The following is a 10165-nucleotide window of genomic DNA, read 5'->3' as shown; positions in this document are numbered from 1 at the left end:
GCAGACTTTGCCCATTTCTTGTATTTGTGTCTCTTGGGATATTATGAGACACTTCTGAATCTTCACCCCAGGCAGCCCGCAAGGGTCACAGAAGCATGAAGCTGACAAGCTGAGTAACTCGGCTTTGTCTGTGTTTGTGATTAGCCCAGAGATTTCTCAGCCAGATAATAAGACACCAAAATATGAAAATTAAAAAATCCCCAGGCTGAGAAAAATAAACTTGTCAATGTATTTTGTGAAACAAAGCTCAGATGTATAATTTGGTGCTTTTTAAGCCCCCAAATAAATACTATGCACTTTTCATTTCCATCTCTCTAAACAAACACTTGTCTTCTATACAGTGAACCTCAGGCTGTAAGGCAACAGACTGCCCCGGAGGCCTAGATAGTTTATGTATCCTAGCAGAGTCTTGTACCATTTTATTTCCAAGTTATTAGAAGACCATTTTCCCCTGCACCATGTACATTTTCTCTCTAATTGTTAAGCACATATGGACATGTTGACCTCTCCTTAGGTTCCATGGAGTCAAGAGGACAGAGAAAATGAAGTCCACTTACTCTCCTAGTGCTCATTTATCTGCTGTTGCCCACGCTGGACAAACGTGGTGCTACTAGAAAGGGCGTTCTTCTGTAAAGATCACCATGCTAATTACGAAATGTGTTGGACAGTTGCTCTTGGTATTAGTCTGATCATATGGCTGTCTGCGTAGATATTTGTTAGACATGAACCAGTGGAATGGCTTATGTAAATGAATGGAACTGATCACAACTTGGGCTCGAGTGATTTCTTATGGGGCATGACGACAACAGATTGCTTCCTGGGAGGCAGGACATGGAACAATGGATCATTGTGTTATCTTCGTGGTGATGGCTCTGGGCTCCTGTAGAGAACAGATCTAGTGTTTAGGGGTGCACTGGACAGAGAGGAGATGACAAGGCCTTAGTGCTGCATGTCCCCAAGCAAGGCACACTTTCTTCTGAAAGCTGCAAGGAGACAGCTCCCTTTCTCTTTCTTCTCTGGGCATTATGTTCTTACTCTGGTGTCACAATCATCAAATTAAATCTAGTCGATGAGTCTGAAGAGCCACTCAGTAAGTGTCCAGATGCAATGCCCTGAAAAGGTTCCTGGCGCTGTCAAACATCCTTGAGTGTTCTAACCAAATACTCAAACTTTCTTCCCTTTCCCTATATCAGTCAACATGCTGTGCCATGGGAAAAACCTGCTTCTTTTCTCCCTTTTCCCCATTTATTTCAGCTATCACTTCAACCCCAATGAGTCTTCCTTTAAAGCTCTGTATTTGGAATCTTTCTCCAGTGCACTGGCCTCGTTGCCTTTGCTCTGAGGCTGCCTAGGCACTGGGAACAAGACAAGAATATTGCAAATAAAATCTAAGCTTATGTTCTTGTGTTACTTTTAGCAGTCCTACCGAGATATAATTCATGTGCCATATTTGGCCATGCATTATGCACACTTCAATACCTTTTTAGTTTATTCACAGAGCTGTACAACCTTTGTTGCTACATGCAATTTAGAATATTTTCAGCATTCCCCGCCATCCTGTACTCTTTGGTAATTATGCCCGTTCTTGCTTCCCTAAAACCCTAGGATATCACTAACCCACTTTCTATCTCCACAGAGTTAACTGATCAGCACGGGCTAAACAAACGGAATCGCCTGGTATATTTTAGAATAATATTTTCAGAGCTCATCCCCATTGTGACCTGTGCTGGTACATCATTTATTTTAATCAGCAGTTGCATCCCATTCTGTGAGTGTCACATTTTGTTTATCCTTTTTCCTTTATGACATTTGGGTTGTTTCTACTTTTTAGCTAGTATAGAATAATGGAGAGACCAAGGGGGGAGAGAGAGAGATTGATTGATTATAAAAGAACTCCGTATCTTTCAAAACACAAACATTTTAAATTTTGATGCGATTATTCAAGCTCTTTCATTTTGTCACTTGAATTTTTAATGTCATATTTTAAAGCATTATTTAATTCAGTGTCACTAAGATTTACTCCTATATTTTCTCCTGAGAACTTAAAAATTGACATTTTTAACATTTAGGCTTTGATTCATTTTGATTTAGTTTTCTCTGTGGTTAATGAAAAGCTTTTATCCTTTTTCAAGTGAATAATCAGGTTTTCCAAGAGCATATACCCCTCTCCCCATTTAATAATCTTGACACCTCTGTGGAAAATCAATTGATCATAAATATAAGGATTCATTTCTGACTCAATTATAGCCTATGTATCTAGTGTCTGTCTGTATGGTGGTACTACACGGATTTATTTATTAGTCTGGAGTCAGGAAGTTTCCTTCCTTTTGCTGTCCTTTTCCTTTTCAAGACCAGTTGGGCTGGCCTGAAATTTTATGTGGATTCTATAATCAGTTAGGCCATTTCTGCAAATTAATTGAAAATCAAAAATAAAAAAGCCAGGAAGTGCATATGACTTGTGTTGAATCTGTAGATTGTAACTAACAGGAGCGTGGGCCCGTTGTCCATCCCGGCCACCCAGCTAGCTTACACCCGAAATAATCACACAGAAATTGTATTGATTAAATCGCTGCCTGGCCCATTATCTATAGCCTCTTATTGGCTAACTCTTACATCTTGATTCAGCCCATTTCTGTTAATCTGTATATCACCACGAGGTCGTGGCTTACCAGGAAAGATTCAGCATGTCTGATTCTGGCGGCTCCATAGCAGTTCTCTGTCTTCTGTAGATCAGCTTGGGATGGTGCCATTTTATGTAAACATATATCTTATATATGTTTATCATACATATTACTTTCTGTCTCGTTTCTATTTGTTAATAAGAAAACTTTCTATTAACTAAAGGTCATCTTTCATTTCTTTTTACAACATTTTTTTTAATTTTGGAGTATTAATTTGGTACTTTATTGAATTTATTCCTAAGTATGTTTTTCTTTTAGATTTTTTTGTTTAGACTTGCTTTTTATTTTATGTATGTGAATGGTTTGGTTGCATGTATGCCTGTGTAGCACATGCATGTCTGATATTTATAGAGGTCAGAAGAGAGCATTGAATCCACTGGAACTGGAAAGTTGTGAGCCACCATGTGGTTCTGGGAATGGAATCAAGGTCTTCCATATGAACAACCATTGCTTTTAACCTCTGGGCCATCTCTGTAGAGCATAGTATTTGCTTCTTATTTATGCAAGTATAAATAAATCTGTTTTCTTAAATGCACTTGCATTGTTTATGGTGGTATGTAGAAGCACAATTGAGCCTGATCATTAATCTTGTGCTCTTAATGTTTTCAGTGGATTCTTTGAGATTTTTTTTTTTACATGCAATGTCATGTCTCTTACAAACAGAAATAGATTACTTTCTTCAATCTAATTGCCTTGTATTTCTTTTTCTTGTTTAATTACTCTGGCTAAAACCTGGTGTATTAACCTTTCTGTTGCTGTGATAAAATACCCTGACAATCAACAAGTTAGTGGGAGAAAAGGTTTTATTTTAGCTTACAGTCTCAGAGGGATGCAGTCCAGCAGTCCAGCGTGATGAGGAAGTTATGGCAAGCAACAAGAGCACAAGACCAGCTTGGCAGTCTGGAAGAAGAATGATCACGTTTCACTTGCACACAGGAAGCATAGAGAAAGAACAGGAAGTGGGCTCAAGCAATATATAACCTCAAAACCAGCTCCCAATGACAAACTTGATCCAGCAAGGCCCCAGCTTCTTTTGGTTCCATAGCCTTCTGAAAGAACTCTGCCAACTGTGGACCAAGTGTTCAGGCACATGTGTCTATGGGAAACCTCCCCCATACAAAGCACAGCACCTCTAGGACAATATTAAAGGAAAAGGATGAGAGCAGACTTGCCTTATTCCTGATCTTAAGGGAGAAATTTCAGCCTTTGACTATCAAATGTGGAGGAAGCTTTCATTCTTATGAAATAGAGCTGCTTGCCGCCTGTGCTGGTATGGGTTGTGGGATAGTGGCATGATGACATAAGAAGGGAAAATGAATAATTCCCTTAGACGTTGATTGTTGGATGTCTTTTCCCTTTGCTGTAGTTTTTACTGGTACTCGGGTAAGTTATATGAGCTAACCTCAGTCTTCATGTCTCTTATCATCCCTATGCTATTATTGGTGCTCAAGTGTAAGCCCCCTATAGTGTTTTGCTTTCATTTTCCTTTTTGTTCCTAATCCTTCTATCCATTCTCTTTTCCATTCTGATGTGTATTCACAATCCATCACATATGCTATACGAACCTACCTGTTCCCTGGAGTCCTTTGTTCATGACATATTGTTTGACCATTGCCCCTGCTGCAGAATACATTTTAAATCTGTGGGTTGTGCAGCCACTGGTTGTTCTTATCTTACTTTGATAGTAAATTCTCTCTCTCTCTCTCTCTCTCTCTCTCTCTCTCTCTCTCTCTCTCCCTCCCTCCCTCCCTCCTTCCCTCCCTCCCTCCCTCCCTCCCTCTTTCTCTTGCTGGGACAAACAATGCCAATGAAGATTTTTATTTTACAACTCTGTGTGAGAATTATCCTGAAACAGCAACAACAACAACAAAAAAAAGAGAGAGGTTTTCACCTCTTTTTTCTTAAACGAGTTCAATTTCTGGAACCAACACTACTCTGTTTTCAAGAGGTGTTACATTTCTAAGAATTCATGGAGGTTCTTAGATGAATACCTATACCTTCTTGAAAGCTCAAATTAAAAAAAAATTCACTTGCACTGGGTTGCTATCATGGGGAACTCACACTGGTGTGTTATTTCTCTGATTTCTAGTGAGGTTAAAGGTTTTTTTCTACATTTCTTTTTTATATTTTAAACTTCCTTGTCTGTGAAATAGGTGGCCATGTTATTTGACCCAATTTCTAATGGATTTTTTGAGTTCCCCTATTATTCTGGATACATTTATAGTGATTAAGTATTAATCCCTTATCAGTTTTGGATATTGCAAATATTCCCTCCTTGGAACCATAGGCCTTCTTTTATGATATTATTATAAGTAAATATATTTTAACTTTCTGAAAATAATAGAGTGAAAGAATGAGCCGGGCGATGGTGGCGCACGCCTTTAATCCCAGCACTCGGGAGGAAGGCGGATCTCTGTGAGTTCAAGACCAGCCTGGTCTACAGAGCTAGTGCCAGGACGGGCTCCAAAGCCACAGAGAAACCCTGTCTCGAAAAACCAAAAAAANCTGTCTCGAAAAACCAAAAAAAAAAAAAAAAAAAAAAAAAGAATGACAAACGGCTTATAATTCCTGGACATCAAGGAAATATTGTAGACGTTTTGAGAAGACTAGAATGTCCATCCTGGAAAATAGAAGGAGGCCCAGATTCTGGTGATGGTGGAATTTCCCAAATTTCTTGATTAACTACTCAGTGGCCTCATTAATTTCCTTTCTATCCTTCTTTTTCTCTCTTCCCACACGTTTTTCTCATCTGTTTTTTAGGAGAGGGTCTCATTATATAGACTGGACTGAATATTGCCATCTTCCTTCCTCAGTCCCTCAAACTGACCTGAATGTGTGTGGGGATTTCATACTTGGCTCGTCCTTTTCTTTAGTTGCAATTCTGTGAATAAACGGTGATTACTTCACTTAAAAACACCCATAATAGGGTCTATTGGGATGGCTGCCATTTAAGAAAATAAAACTAGTCACAAAGGTATCCCAGCATTTCAAAGGCTGAATGAAGTATGAGGATCTTAACTTCAAGATCCCATAACCCCAAAAGCAAAAACTGGGTAGTGACTCCCAGAAGAAAGATTTCTTACCAAGTTTAAGACTGTAGGTACGCTTCCTAGGACTGGAAAAAAAATGTAAGCAAGCAGGCAAACTAACAAAGCCCATCTGCACAAAACAAAACAAAAACTCCACTTCTTATATTTTTATTTATATTTATTTATTTGTGTTGCATGTATGTGGGGAGAGGGGTTATTGTGTGTACCATGGCAATTTGAGGAGGTGGCTCACGGAGTCAATTTTCTCCTTCCACCACGCAACTATCAGGGTTTGAAGTCAGGTCACCAAGTCTTGGTTACAAATGGCTTTACCCACTTGGCTCTCTCACTGTCCTTAGTCCCTATTTTCTGTAACAAAATTTGGTGAGTTTATTGAGAAATTGAAATATTTGTGGATTAGGTGAATTAAAATGATGTAGCTGCTATGGAAAATGGCACAGTGGTTTCTTAAACAACTAAACACAAGGTTACATATGATGTGGCTATCTCACATTCTGGTCACATACCTGATACAGCAGAAAGCAAGAGCGTGAGAAAAGGTGTACCTCTGGTCACAGGAGCATTGTTCACAGTAGCTAAGAAATGAAAACAACCCCTGCCAACTGTCAAATGACCTATGAGAGAGCCGTCCGATCAGCTTTAAACCAGATTAAGCATGTATCAAGGAAAAGTAAAAGAACAGTAACAAATAGTAGATAGATATCATCCACACTTCCAACATCTAGAAGAAATGACTTGAGGTGGCTAGCTGGAGCTCCTGATTAGGAGTCCTGGAGAGAGTAGAGCATTTCCCTTCAGATGAGGCTTCTGAGTAAAAGAATGAAGAGCAAGCAGAAGATGAAGAACAACGCAGCTTCAAGTTGGGCATTTATAGCATCAAGCAGATGGGAAGCTAGGCTACAGCAGTTAGGCTAGAGTTCGTAGAGAAATTCTCCCTATGGATGACCTGGCATCTTGTGCCCCCTGCAGGCATCTTTATGTCATGAGATAACAGTAGTAACTTCTGTTGGAAGTGTTTGCCACCAGCTATTCTTGAGGTTGTAAAGATTTTTAAAATTTTTATTTTATTTCAAAATTGAATTAGATTTGTTTTATATGTAAGTGGTTTCCTGGATGTATGTATGAGACCCAATGGTGAGCTTGGTGCCCCTGGAGGTCACAAGAGGACATCAACTGGCATCGTGAATGATTGCCATGTGGGAACTGAGAAGTGAAATGGGTCCTCCGAGCCATCTCTCTAGTCTTCTTCTGTGATGGTTTAACACCTCAGTTCACTGGCCTCCTTTCTCCCTATTAGGGTCCAGCCTGACTCAGAACTTGGAGACTTGAAGGATATATGAAATAAACGTTGCGGCTTCTGAGACAAGGGGCCTCGTCTTCTCTTTTCATAGTCAGCCTCAACAACAGCAAACACTCAAGACACCTTTCCAGTCATTTATATTCCACAAGCCAAGTGGATCCACAAAATGTAGTGTATACACATAAGAAAATATCATCAACCTTAAAAAAGAATAAGATTCTGAAATATGCTACAATATTCATAAAACTCAAAGACATTAGGCTTGGGGAGATAAACAGAAAAAAAGCAAACAACAGAAATCTAATGCTACACGATTCCCCTTGAAGGAATAGAGGAATAGTGGAGAAGTTTGGCTGACAGAGACAGGAAGTGCAACAGTGCTTTCAGGGAAGGGGATTTGGCATGCGGTGAGTACAGATTTTCTGTTTGAGAAGATGAGAAAGTTCAAGAGACAGAGAGTAGTGATGTAAGAGAGCATGGATTATTTAAAGTCACTAAACTCTACGCTTTAAATGCTTAAATGGTGATTTTCTATTTTATCATAAATAAAATATTAACAAGTTAATGGCTGTATGCATTTGTATACACCTATTTAAAAGAATGAACAATATTCTGATCCTGGAAAAGTACAAGGCTAGAGGATTGTCTACTGCTTATGTGTATGTGTAGGGGGCTGGGATGGAGCCTGCTGCTTTCTATGTTCCTGGAATGTTACAAACCAAGGGAAGGAGGGAAGGAGAGAGGGGGAAGAGAGGATAAAAGGGAGGGAGGAAGAAGGAAGAAAGAGAGGAAGGAAGGAAGGAAGGAAGGAAGGAAGGAAGGAAGGAAGGAAGGAAGGAAGGAAGGAAAGGAAAAAGGAAAAAAACTACAGCAGCATGATACCTGAAAATCAAAAGGTGTTCAGTAAAATAGAGCTGGTCTGACTGTATGGCTGACAGGTGTAATGGTGTGAGAGGGAGAACAGAGATTTTTTTCAGTGGCTGCTGCTCTGTGGTTTTTCTGTGTAAGCCCATGGACACAGGCAGACTAGAGCGACATTTAACAAAGGCCAAGAGACCCTAACTTCTTTCATACTACGGATTTTCATAATTCATTCAGGCATGCAATCAGTCCCATTGCATCCGTGCATCTGTCTCACTTTTCCTGATCTAGGATTGATGATGGGTGTTAGCTTCATGCAGGTGGCAGCTCCTTGAAAATCCCTCAGTGCCTAGGTCTGTGCTGGCAGGTAGTTCTCTATAGTCAAATGGATGTTTGAAGAAATGTCTTTTGGGGAAGGCAACATACCTGAAGATAAGCTAGACCCAGAAAAGTCATTTTCTCTAGAAAGAGTTCAAGGAGATTGGACGCTGGTTTGGCGATGAACTGATCTATAATTGTGACAGGATAATGCTCTTCCTCGGTACTGGAACAGGCTTCAAGCACGGAAGAGCTCAGAAAACAATCTCCTTAAAAAAAGATGAAGCACAGATAATGGTTTTATTTTGTCTGAACCAAATAGGAAATCACATTCTAAGCCTTTTCAATCACTTGGCAGTGCCATTACCCCACTCCATCAACAAGGGGCTCATAAGCTCTGGCGGCTTCAAGAAGGCCTCCATGATGGTGTTCATTTCGGGAAATGGATGCATCCTGTTCGTGCGACCTTGGACAGGAAATGTTTGCAAACTGAGACTCTTCCACAGGGGCCATCCATCTTCGAGGCCGTGGGTGGGAGTGAGGTTGATATTTAGTTGCTGGAATTAGATCTCTTTTGGAAAGTAGATGCCTGGGAGAAAATTCCTGCTCCCCCTCTTTACCCCTCTCTTCTCCTTTCAGATTTTGCCTGGTTCCATGGTAAAGTCTTTCTATGCAGTCAGCAAAGAAAGAGAGCTTGACCCTCACCCTAGAACTTCATTACACTGACTTTGATAGGTGGACTACAGAGTCTTGACACCTGGGTATCTGATGCTTTTGTTCCCCCTGCATTGGACCATCTGAGAAACCCTGAGGAAACTTTGCTTGCGTAGGCCCACTGGGCAGATGCTGTCATGGGGAAACTGTTCTTTTGGCTTTCTCATTACTTATTACTGACGGTCAAATATACCCCACTTCCAATAGGAGGAATACGATGTCTCCCCCGTCTCCTTCTCTTTCCTTGATGGAGGTGGGTCTTGTAATAATAAAGAAACTGCCTCGGCCCTCATAGGACAGAAAATTAGGTAGGCGGAGTAGACAGAAGAGAATTCTGGGAAAAGGAACCTTAGTAGAGGAGTCGCCATGATGCTCCCACTCCAGACAGACGCAGGTTAAGATCCTCCCTGGTAAGCCAGCTCGTGGGCTACATAGAATATTAGAAATGGGTTAGAACAATATGTAAGAGCTAACCAATAAGAAGCTGGAACTAGCTAGGCCAGGCAGTGTTTGAAAGAATACAGTTTCCGTGTAATTATTTCGGGGCATAAGCTAGCCATGCGAGCGGCCGGGTGCCGGGGACGCAGCCCTGCCGCTCCTATTTCAACAGATGGCGCCCGACGTGATGGGCTAAATCCACTTAAAAACCTGAGAAGGCTTAAAAATAAGGGAGGGAGTGTTTAACACAGATTTTTGATGTTTGTTGGTGGCGTGCTGTAGAGAAATTTCCTGATTCAGCAACAGCAGCAGAAAAAAAGCTGTGTCATTTTAAAGCGTGGCTTCCTGGGGGCTGTGCTGCCAGCGTGAACTCTGGCTTTAAAGCATTTCAAGGCTTTTATGGGACTGGATGTTTGTGTTCCCACTTGGGATCTGAGACCGTGCTGATGGCTCAGCGCTCCCCGCCTGCACCTGGGCAGAAGGCAGAATCAGGCTTAGGCAGGCGGAAGAGCATGGCGGATTCCTGCCGCCATACAGAGACGCGTTTTCAGACTGCGCAGTGCTCTGCGCGTCAGATTTGGCTGTAACTTGGATGAAAAGAGTTTCTGTGCTGCACACTCAGTCTCAGAATTAAACTGCTGATTGCGGCTCCAATGTGAACTGCTGTGTGCCTGGAACTGTGCTCAGCTCAGAAGCACCAAATGACTCTGAGGCAGGAGTGGCTTGCTCCATGCTGAACTGTGCTGATCTCAGGCAGGAACTACCGTAATTACCTTAAAACTGCGCAGTTAAGGTTTAGACTG

This window comes from Alexandromys fortis, unplaced genomic scaffold (genome assembly GCF_014885135.2).
Source record: "Alexandromys fortis isolate MF-2015 unplaced genomic scaffold, M_Fortis_MF-2015_v1.1 scaffold_115, whole genome shotgun sequence".
NCBI lineage: Eukaryota > Metazoa > Chordata > Mammalia > Rodentia > Cricetidae > Alexandromys > Alexandromys fortis.
The sequence above is the reverse complement of the archived record's forward strand: the minus strand, read 5'-3'. Positions refer to the sequence as shown.